This window comes from Maylandia zebra, linkage group LG4 (assembly GCF_041146795.1).
Source record: "Maylandia zebra isolate NMK-2024a linkage group LG4, Mzebra_GT3a, whole genome shotgun sequence".
In the NCBI taxonomy this organism is placed as follows: Eukaryota; Metazoa; Chordata; class Actinopteri; order Cichliformes; family Cichlidae; genus Maylandia; species Maylandia zebra.
The window spans coordinates 25,263,023-25,274,336 of record NC_135170.1 but is presented as its reverse complement, the minus strand read 5'-3'; the positions used below and the strand labels follow the sequence as shown (position 1 = coordinate 25,274,336).

Sequence of the window (11,314 nt, the reverse complement as noted above, 5' to 3'; positions counted from 1 at the left end):
TTTAAATGCATGATTTCTTCATGGTAAAGATGAAAATGTTTTATCAGTATCATGCATAACAACAGTGTTTGTTTACTCTAGCATTTGATGCTAAGCCGACGGTACAGGACCTCCACTACTCTAGGGTCAATCCACAGATCACTGCCTGCCTCCTGCAGCTCAAAAACATGGCTGCTCTCATGTGAAATATGTCCCATACCCCATCATATAGTAACCTTTTAAAACCACCTTAAGCAGAAATGACTTGAAGTAATAGTCTTCTGTATGTTGGTAGGTTTTGGCCCACTGCTCTTTACAACATTGCTTCAGTTCATTGAGGTTTGTGGGGATTTGTTTATGCTCTCTTAAGGTCCCACCGCAGCATTTCAATGAGCCATTGCTGCTTCTGGATTCTTTTTGTTTTTTAGACTTTCTGTTTCTGCTGGTGATCTGGGTATCAATGCCTGTTGCATGACCCCATTTCAATCAGCTTTAACACTCACAGAGATGACATTTAGCTCTAGAATACTTTGGTACTCAGAGGAGTTCATGGCCAACTCAGTGACTGCAATGTGCCAAGGTCCTGTGGCTGCAAAACAAGCCTAAATCATCACTCCTCCACCCCCATGCTTGAGAGTTGGTATAAGGTGTTTGTGCTGATATGCTATTTGGTTTTCTCCCAATGCTTTATGGCCAGAAATCTCCCCTCCAGGCTTGTCTGACATTGTTTCAGAAGGCTTGTGGTTTTATCAGAGGCAGTTTTGCAAACTGATCCTTTTAAAGAGAAAAGGCTTTGGCTTGGCAATCTTTCCAGATAAACCAAACTTGTTCAGTCTTTTTTCTAACTTTACTATGATGACCTTCAACATCCAAAATGCTAACTGAGGCCTATAAAGTCTCAGATGTATGTCTTGGGTGTTTTTATTTTATTTTCAACTAAGTGCATTATAAGTACCTGGCTATTACTAAGGTTACACTTTTTTCCCCCACATGACTGTATCTTCTTTTAGTGACATCGGTCTGCAGTGCTTTCAATGCACTTCAGTTTTGATCTGCACAATCTCTCAACAGCAGAGTGTCAGAGTGTATCTCAGAGTGCATTAAGTTGTAAGGCACACAAAGATTCCCTCAAAGCAAGTAGAAAGAAAATCTAGGCTCCTCCCTGAGCAGCTGATGCAGCTCGGCCTGTATTTACTGGCTGAGGTACTCAAACATATATTTGAATGCAACACACCTCCTCAGTAGATACAGTAAGAATAAAATGATGCTGAAGTTTGTTCTTGTGGTCTCGTGCCTAGTCTTTATACACTCCTGTAGTCTTTGGGTTTCAGTAGGGATACATCCATAGACTGCAGATGATGTCATTTTAAAAAACAAAACAAAAACATTTTTGGCCCTTTTAGCCAATTTATGACACACACATACACTATCTCCTGTGCAAAACTGAACAATAACTTGGAAAAAGATACTTTACGTCATTTTCTTTGTAGTTGCCATAATATTCACCAAATTCTGCAAGGTTTGTTACTTTTTCAGGCAGTGTTTAACTTTTACTCATGAGCATAGCATTAGACGAGTTTTAACTATAAGAAAAAAGACTTGTTTTCACATTTTAGTCTGTATAAATGAAGACTTTGAACAAACGCATGTCCTGAGAAGTCGTTAAAAACGTGAGACACTGTCTACAGATGTGGGACAGTAAGGCAAAGAATAATTGCGTTATTTATTTATTTTTATATTTTAAAAGGCATATAAGGTGTGTATGTAGGCAGAATGAGGCTCAGTTCAAATGTTTGCAGCTACCAGATGAATAAGACACGAGAACAAATCAGCCCTAATTAACGAAGAGCTCAGTGTCCAGTCCGAAATTCAAACAACCCACGTTCGTCAAACGACACAGAAAAACGCTACAACACCCTGACCCAGTGTTTAAATGACCCCCCTCCCCACCCCTCGTCACTTACGTCACACGGGTACAAGGAGCGCAAGTAAGCAGCTGTGCGCTCGCGCTCAGTACAAAGACAGAACCAAACCGTTCACTTTAATACATTTATTTAATATCTTTGTATTATTATCATTTTTCCGTACTTTAAGAGTTTCGCCAAATTCCTCAAACAGTTCTCCCGACAGGGCAGACAACTTATCTGCGAGGCGAGCTGTAATTTATTGTGAAAGTTGGATTAGAGCGGAGCCGCGTGAACTCACCGGGAATACGCGGCTCAGATGATGAGCAGCGGTGAAAGATCACATCTGCAGAATCGGCGGAATCCCGTGCTGTCAACGGTAATTTGCCTTGCATTTATTTTTGATTGAGTTTGGTTTAATTTGATATTTGATATTGACACAAGTGAGCTCGTTCACGTGAGCAGAATCTCATCATTCTGGCCATGTTGCAGGCTGATGGACCTTAAAATATTTATTACCAAGAAGGGTTTTAATAAAACTCTAATCGGTATTATTATTATTTTCCGAAATTGGAATTGCCGAAACGAAATGAAAGGATTTCTCTCTCTCTTTTTCTGCTGCATGTTCGAACACATTTACATTTCTGGAAACGTGTTTCTGGATCCCTCCAGTTGCATTTAGTGTCACTTATCGCTAATGTTCAAAGGCCGTGTTATCTAAACGGTCTTTTATCTGGGATCTTGAGTCCCACATGTCAAAGATACGAGTGTTCTGTGGATAAATGGTTGTGCAAAAATACAGAAACGGTGTGTTGTATTTCGAAAAGTGGTCTTACTGGTCTTACACAACAGCACATTGAAAAAAATATTAAAATGATAGAAGTAATAATTGAAGGATGAATAAAGTTTTCTCCTGACTCCTTTACAGCACGTGCAAATAGTATATTAAGCAAATCATTGTGGAAAAGCAAGGATCAATTTTTAAGAATCTCTTAATCTTAAAGTGGATTTAAATTGAACGTACAGGCTTAATTTAGTGTTAAATGTGACTTTGCTGCTTTGCATTCTCCCGTAGCCTACAGCGCTACGGTGTCCACAGTGTACGAATGGCAGTCGAGAGGCCTTATTAGCTCAGCCAGACTAAACCTAGTCCACTTCAGTCCAAAACAACGGACCACTCAGCTTAAAGTAGTCACCCTCTTCACGCAATTATTTGCAACTGTTTCAGAGAGAGTTACAAAATACATGTTAGGAACCTGAAGATTTTTAATTAACACCATGTGCATATGTGTAAATCTGTTTGTTGTGTTTTGAAATTTCAATGCAGCAGCAAATTAACTCCCGCGACCCTGTTCTGTATGCCTACGCATGCATCTAATAATGTACAGGCAGAATAATTACAGTCGTGTTTCTGTGTGCATAAAATACATAAGAATTTAATTGTTAGGGGACTTAATTGTCCACAAGTGTTTCTGATCCTAATTAAACCTACTTGAGCAGCATCACATGAGAGAACATGTTGGTCCTTAGTCCCCTGTGCATTTTGCATAGTGTGGCTAATAAATGTGCCCATTGTTAGGCAAACACCTCTGGCACATTACTAAACAAGCATATTCATTACTATTACAGCTGCTGCTGCAGTAATGCATCAGAGAGGCATGCTCCTCGGTGGGTCTGTGTGTGCAGGTGCACTCGGTGAATGAGTGGTGCCCCACTGGATGATGTATTTAGTCTTAATTTGCAAACATTAGTGGGTGGCACAGAAGTTTCAGTGCATACAGAATAAACATTACTGAGGTTTTGCGATACATAAAGTGAGCTTCTGCTCTGTAAGTGCAGCTACAATCAGTGTGGCAAACTTTCCACAGTCATGAGTTTCGGTATAGCCACAGATAAAAATGCTGAATGACAATACAGGGATCGCTGGATTTGTTACATAGATATAGGACCTTCATATGCATGCAGTACATTGTGGTTTGGAACAACTTTCCAGCTAAATGATTCAGACTGCGATCTGGTCTCAGGGGCCAGAGAGCGAAAGCTGGGAGTGCTTTCTGACCTTCTCACTGCCCTGAGTGCTGTTAGCTAGTACTTTACACCACGATCAGCTGCAGGATCCCAAAGCTCTAACAGAAAAGAGTTCTTTAAGAAGAAGGTGAAAAAAGGATTTGTTGTTGTCATGAATCGCCGTGCGGCAGGCAGGAGTAGGACCCAAAATGCAGGACTCACAGGCACGAGGGAATGAACTCAAAACTCAGCTTTATTCGCTGGCAGAACAAATATACAAACTAAACTAAACTGGGAAACCAAACTAAGAACTCACAGAGAGACACAGGGAGATCCACACACGGCATGAGGGACGACGTCACGCTGAACAGAGGGAGACGCAGACAGAAATACACAGAGGGTTAACGAGGGAAGTGGGAACACACGGGGAACACAGGTGACACTGATAATCATAACGAGACAGGGCGGGGTGAACTGAACATGACATGTACGGGCGTGAGAGTCACAAAGTAAACAGGAAGTGCACAGAGGTTCAGACAGGAGGAGAGAGAGCACGGGGAGAACTTAGACATAATGGGCAGGGGAAACATGGAATAAAACATAAGGAGAGACGAGGGCTCACAGATACACAGAGGGGCACACAGGGGGTAAAAGCCATGAAGGGAAAACACTTAGGGAACAACACAACAGGGCAACTCAGAAAACATGGCCTAAGCAAGGAACAAAATACAAACATACAAGAAAACTAAGAACACTGGGCCAACATGGCCCAGGACCATGACAGTACCCCCCCCTCAAGGGCTGGCTCCAGACAGCCCAAACACAGAAAAACAAAACCAAACAGAAAACAACCCAGGGCGGGCGGCGGGGGCCCAGGACGGAGGGCCCGGAACAGAAAACAAAAGAAGAGCACAGCAAACACCGGAGCCCAAGAAAATAACCCAAACACAGAGCAGTTCAGGGGGCCGGCCGTGCGCAAGGCAACGGCGGCGACGTGGAAACAGTTCAGGAGGCCGGCCGTGCGCAAGGCAACGGCGGCGACGTGGAAACAGTTCAGGAGGCCGGCCGTGCGCAAGGCAACGGCGGCGACGTGGAAACAGTTCAGGAGGCCGGCCGTGCGCAAGGCAACGGCGGCGGCGAAGGAGACGACGGAGCAGTTCAGGAGGCCAACCGCGCGGGAGGCGGCGGCGACGATGACAGCGCTGGTCCGGGGGCCGACCGTGCGGAAGGCGACGGCGGCCACTCAGGCGAAGGCGGTCCGGGGGCCGGCCGTGCGGAAGGTGACGGCGGCCACTCAGGCGAAGGCGGTGCAGTTCAGGGGGCCGACCGCGTGGAAGGCAGCGGCGGCGGCGAAGGAGACGGAGCAGTTCAGGGGGCCGACCGCGCGGAAGGCAGCGGCGGCCCTCCAGTCTCAGGCGTGCTGGCCATGGCCTGGTGGGCACAGGACCAGACGAAGCAGCTGATGAGGAGGCTGGACCAGACGAAGCAGCTGATGAGGAGGCTGGACCAGACGAAGCAGCTGATGAGGAGGCTGGACCAGACGAAGCAGCTGATGAGGAGGCTGGACCAGACGAAGCAGCTGATGAGGAGGCTGGACCAGACGAAGCAGCTGATGAGGAGGCTGCAGCAGACGAAGGCTCGGGGGCCGGACCAGACGAGGACGAAGGCTCGGGGGCCGGACCAGACGAGGACGAAGGCTCGGGGGCCGGACCAGACGAGGACGAAGGCTCGGGGGCCGGACCAGACGAGGACGAAGGCTCGGGGGCCGGACCAGACGAGGACGAAGGCTCGGGGGCCGGACCAGACGAGGACGAAGGCTCGGGGGCCGGACCAGACGAGGACGAAGGCTCGGGGGCCGGACCAGACGAGGACGAAGGCTCGGAGGCTGAGGCCGGACCAGACGGCGCTGCAGAGGCTGAGGCCGGACCAGACGGCGCTGCAGAGGCTGAGGCCGGACCAGACGGCGCTGCAGAGGCTGAGGCCGGACCAGACGGCGCTGCAGAGGCTGAGGCCGGACCAGACGGCGCTGCAGAGGCTGAGGCTGGACCAGGCGTCGACGAGGCGGTCGCAGGTGGCGGCTGGACAGGCTCCTCGGGCCCTCCAGCTGATGCGGCGTGAGGCTGAACGGGCCCCTCGGACCCTCCAGCGGAGACAGGAGGCTGAACGGGCCCCTCGGACCCTCCAGCTGACGAGGCGTGAGGCTGGACGGGCCCCTCGGACCCTCCAGCGGAGACAGGAGGCTGGACGGGCCCCTCGGACCCTCCAGCGGAGACAGGAGGCTGGACGGGCCCCTCGGACCCTCCAGCTGACACAGGAGGCTGGACGGGCCCCTCGGACCCTCCAGCTGACGAGGCGTGAGGCTGGACGGGCCCCTCGGACCCTCCAGCGGAGACAGGAGGCTGAACGGGCCCCTCGGACCCTCCAGCGGACGTGGCTTGAGGCCGGATGGGCTCCTCGGACCCTCCAGCCAGAAGAGACGGCTGAAGCAGAAAGCAGTCCGAGGCGGAGAGAAAGCTCACGCCATTCCTAGCAGGCTGCTTCCCAGCCTGTACAGCTGACGTGGAAGGAAGCTGAACGGGCTCCTCGGGCCCTCCAGCAGACGTGGCATGGTGCTGGACGGGCTCCTCGGGCCCTCCAGCAGACAAGGCATGGTGCTGGACGGGCTCCTCGGGCCCCCCAGCAAGAACAGTTTCTGAACCAGCAGGCCCGGGGACCTCTGGAAAACGCAGAGCAGGACTAGCAGGCGCACGGGCCTCTGGCAGGGACAGAGCAGGACCAGCAGGCGCACGGGCCTCTGGCAGCGTTGATGCTGACTGGGGCTGAGCAACACATAGGTTAGGCTCAGGAGGCAACAGTTGGGTGCAGTCCTCGGCTGACTCCTTAGCCCCCAGGGGTCCAGAGTCAACTGCGGGTTGAAACTCGGACTCTGGGGAGGCCCTGGAGGTAGTAAATGTCTCTAATCGGGCCAGCTTTCGAGGGACGAAAACAGTCCTGTTGAGCATGTTTTCCCGCTTGATACGAGTGAGAAAAGTCGGCTGCTCAGCAGGAGACTGGGTTGAGAAAGACTGAAGTGACCGTTGGTGAGAATGAAACTAGTGAAGGAGCAGATGATTGAGCTGCAGGTAACGGAGTAGCTAACTGGGCAGCTGACTGAGCTGAGGGCAGCTGAACAGCGAGCTGGGCTGCTGAATGGGCTAACGGTTGAGGAGGAGTTTGTAGTGAGCGTGATGCAGGGGGTGGTATAGGCTCCCCTAAGCCTCTAGGGCTCGGTTTAACTAGCTGAACGAGTTCAGAAGAAACAGTTCTGCTTAGGCTTCTCTGCTCTAAGAGAACAGGGCAGAAACAGCCCGTTAAGTCCCCCTCCCCATTCTTGGGTTGCGAACCCACAGCGTCATTCATAGATTCAGCAGTACATGTCAAAACTGAATTCAAACCGTCCGGGGTTAACTCTGTATCGACAGAAGAGTTCTTAGCAGGCTCCAACAGAGGGTGCACAATCAGAGTTTTGCCCATGCATTCTGATTCTTCAGCGGAAAAAGCATCAACATAATTAGTCAGGGAGTCTTTTCTTTCTACTGGGCCGGGGTGAATGTCCATGGAAAAAACCGCCTTCACCTCACTACTCATTGCCTGCTGTTCTGACGAGTGATTGGGCTCCGGTTGTAGTGAGGAACGACGGCGGTGGCGCCGCTTCCTCCTGGCGGCAGGGGCTGAGGCGACAGGAGAAACTGGTGACGATGGAGAAGAGACGTCCTCGTCCTGCGACCACATCGCCGCCAAGCAGGAGGCAGGTGAATCAAGCCCTGAGCGGCAAGAAGTGGAGCTCTGTGGCCGCGGTGCAGAAACGCCTTTCCCCTGTTGCAATTGCTGCTGTACGGCGGCCGACTCCGCGGAGAGCTCCTTGTGTTGCGGCCGATGCCGATGCGGCGGCTTCGGCGAAGAATACTGGGCGCGGACAAAGGCTGCAAGCTCCCGAGCCTGTAGCACCTCCTGGGCTTCATGCAGCTGGTCCATGAAGCCCATAAATCCCTTTAGTGTGCGCAAATGAGGATTCCCCTCCAGGATCGCTTCTATAGCGTTAATCCCAACTGCCATGGTCTTAGCGTCCTTAGTGAGGGAAACCCGCTCGATCAGGCGGTGGATGCGGGAGAGGTCACGTTCCCGGGATGAATCCGCTGGGTCCATGTTGTGGTGACGTCGTACTGTCATGAATCGCCGTGCGGCAGGCAGGAGTAGGACCCAAAATGCAGGACTCACAGGCACGAGGGAATGAACTCAAAACTCAGCTTTATTCGCTGGCAGAACAAATATACAAACTAAACTAAACTGGGAAACCAAACTAAGAACTCACAGAGAGACACAGGGAGATCCACACACGGCATGAGGGACGACGTCACGCTGAACAGAGGGAGACGCAGACAGAAATACACAGAGGGTTAACGAGGGAAGTGGGAACACACGGGGAACACAGGTGACACTGATAATCATAACGAGACAGGGCGGGGTGAACTGAACATGACATGTACGGGCGTGAGAGTCACAAAGTAAACAGGAAGTGCACAGAGGTTCAGACAGGAGGAGAGAGAGCACGGGGAGAACTTAGACATAATGGGCAGGGGAAACATGGAATAAAACATAAGGAGAGACGAGGGCTCACAGATACACAGAGGGGCACACAGGGGGTAAAAGCCATGAAGGGAAAACACTTAGGGAACAACACAACAGGGCAACTCAGAAAACATGGCCTAAGCAAGGAACAAAATACAAACATACAAGAAAACTAAGAACACTGGGCCAACATGGCCCAGGACCATGACAGTTGTTCTTGGTCAGAGTTCACATAGAAAGGACGCACTGAAAGTCAAGTGGCTCTACTCACTATCACTGCTATATCTCTTCATTCAGTTTTGTTTGGTAACAAAAAGTGTGATATTAGTTGTGGGACTTTTTCCTTTCCTTTAAATGAAAATACAGCAGGTGTTTTTTTGTCAAAGTCTCTATGGTAAAGCAAGAATAAATGTGTGTTTGTCATGGAGTTAGTTTTGTGTCTTTATCTTGTAGTCAAGTAATGTAGGTTTTGTTGTTTTTCTTAAAAAACATTTGGCATGTTGAGATGAATATCATGGGAGGGACCTGTGGTAATAGAGACACGGCTCTACTGGTCAGTGTCAACTGGACAACATCCACAGTTAGTAATTGTGAGAGGGAGTCCATGAAATAGAGAAAGGAGTTTAGTTGTCCTCTACATGAGAATCAGCTCAACATCAATGGGCTGAAATGTATTTAAAGTTAATTTAGGAAATACATCTTTACAAAATTAAGTACATTTGTAAAGGACATTTTCTTTTCCTCCAGGAAAAGAAAGTATGTTTACGTATGTTTTAATTTCAAACCTGCTGTTTAGTTGCATTGAAGACACTTGAGTAAGGTCATTATATTGTGGTCAGTGTCGTCATCTAAGCAGCCAGATAACTTACAAAAAACCCCTTTGTCAGATTTTACTTAATACCAGTGCAAAACATTAATATGTTTATACATCAGCTGTCCAAAGTTGCTTCACTTCATTTTGTTTTTTATTTTTTATATGAAAACACAATGGGAGCATCTGATAATTTACATTACACCATTACACATAAGTGAATGAGTTTGACCCAGCAGGTAGTTTTTTTTAAAAACGCAGCAAAGAGATTCATTTACGGATAGACAACATTCAAAAATAGCCATGGTTTCCTAATTATGAGACGCCTTAACAAGACAAGGATGAGAGACACAACAAGAACAGAGAAATACAGCGTCCTTGGTAATTTCTTGCAGCTTAACTTTGTACTTTTCCCTCGGCTGTGGTTAAGACAATTGAGACGAGAGAGGGAGTAATAGCGAAGAGATAACGATAGAGAGTGTCTGGAGAGACAAAAGAAGAGAACGTGTGAGCGAACAAAGGAGACAGAACGAAGAAGGTGATCCGGAGAGCCTCAGCTGGATTAACGCTCGTGGAGGTGTGATAGACAGGTGTGAGTGTAAGAGTGTGAGTGTTTGTGTCAGCCCCATCAAGTGACCATGGATGTCCTGTGTGGCACGGCATCCTCCAATTCAATTGGACCAATGCAATTGAACCAGGGGCTCTAAGAATAGCTTCCACTACAAAGTGCTGTCACTCTGTTAAAAGAGAAGTCCACAATATCCATCTAGATATTGCTGCTAGGCTCCACTTAGCCCTGTGCCCCCTCCAGCTCATAACAGCTTGACCGCAAAACACACATACAATGTGAATACACTCATACCTGCATGAGCAAACACAAAAATTCTCGGGAGATCGAACTGTACGTGATATTTCATCGTCTCTATCCTCAGGCCAGTCCATGCAATTAAAGAAGAAAGAAAAAGGAGTAAAAGTCATCTCTCTTATGGATCTGTGCATCATATTGGGGATTAAGGAAGTCAATTATTGTTATAGTGTAATCAGAGAGCATGTGAAAAGAAAGAAAAAGAAAAAAAATACAGTTTTAGTTTTTTTTTTTAGACTGACTACATTACCTGCATATTTCCTTCATGACTACATCAGAAAAAGGCAAATTCTATTACACAGAGGCACACAAACAAATTTCATGACTCATTTGGACATAAACAAAATTACTGAAATCTCTGTGAAGTGCATGCATAAATACAAATGTATACATTATGTGCTCTCTTTCTGTCTCTCCAGCTCAGTCAACAGCAATAGGTGAAAATGTTTTGCACCGCAAATCTATTATTCATGTTGGCACAAAAGTAATGAACCGAAAAGCTGCTGTTGCACTATCATAAATTTGACATTGCTGTTTTTTTTGTCTAACAAATAGAAAAGAAGTGCAGAGTGTTCCTGTCAGAGTGCATCTTTTTAAGAAGACAACTGAAACGGGGAAATTACTGTTGTCCTAAAACAAACTCTCAATTTGCTAGCTAGGAAAATGTAAAAACAACAACAGAAAAAATTGAAATTGCAATCGCTGTAACGTACTGTGGCCACTGGGTGCTAAGGCTGTGGCGCCATCTGAAGAGGCCAGGGTTGGGGATCAAACCAGTAGCCCTGTGGTTAGGGGACAATGCTCCTACGTGTGAGTCAAAGCAGCCAAGAGAGGGTAAAATAGCAAGTGAAAAGCTTAAAATGCATTGTGATTATGCAAAAATCCAGTAAAGTGGGGTGATTGTTGCTGAAAGGCAAGCAGAGATGATACTCACCCTTCCATGTTCCCCATCAGTGTTGTATGGGTAATATTACTATTGCGAATATTAAAGGTTGAGCTCACACAGTACCATCATATTGTGTACTATCATATCTTTGTAGTATGGCTTTCTCTAAAAGAAAAACATTTCTTAATCTGATTAGAAAAACAGCCCTACACCTTAATGGAAAAAAAGAAATACATTAGTATAATAAAAGCAAA

The 11,314-nt window shown here is 47.6% G+C and overlaps 1 protein-coding gene across 1 annotated transcript in view; it reads left to right on the top strand.

Moving 5' to 3' along the window:
* Positions 1-1,964: 1,964 nt before the first annotated feature.
* gcgra (glucagon receptor a) overlaps positions 1,965-11,314 on the top strand; it is a 55,461-nt gene continuing 46,111 nt past the window's right edge. The window contains exon 1 of the mRNA XM_076883260.1: positions 1,965-2,262. The gene's annotated coding sequence lies outside the window, so the exon portion shown is untranslated. The remainder of the gene's footprint in view (positions 2,263-11,314) is intronic.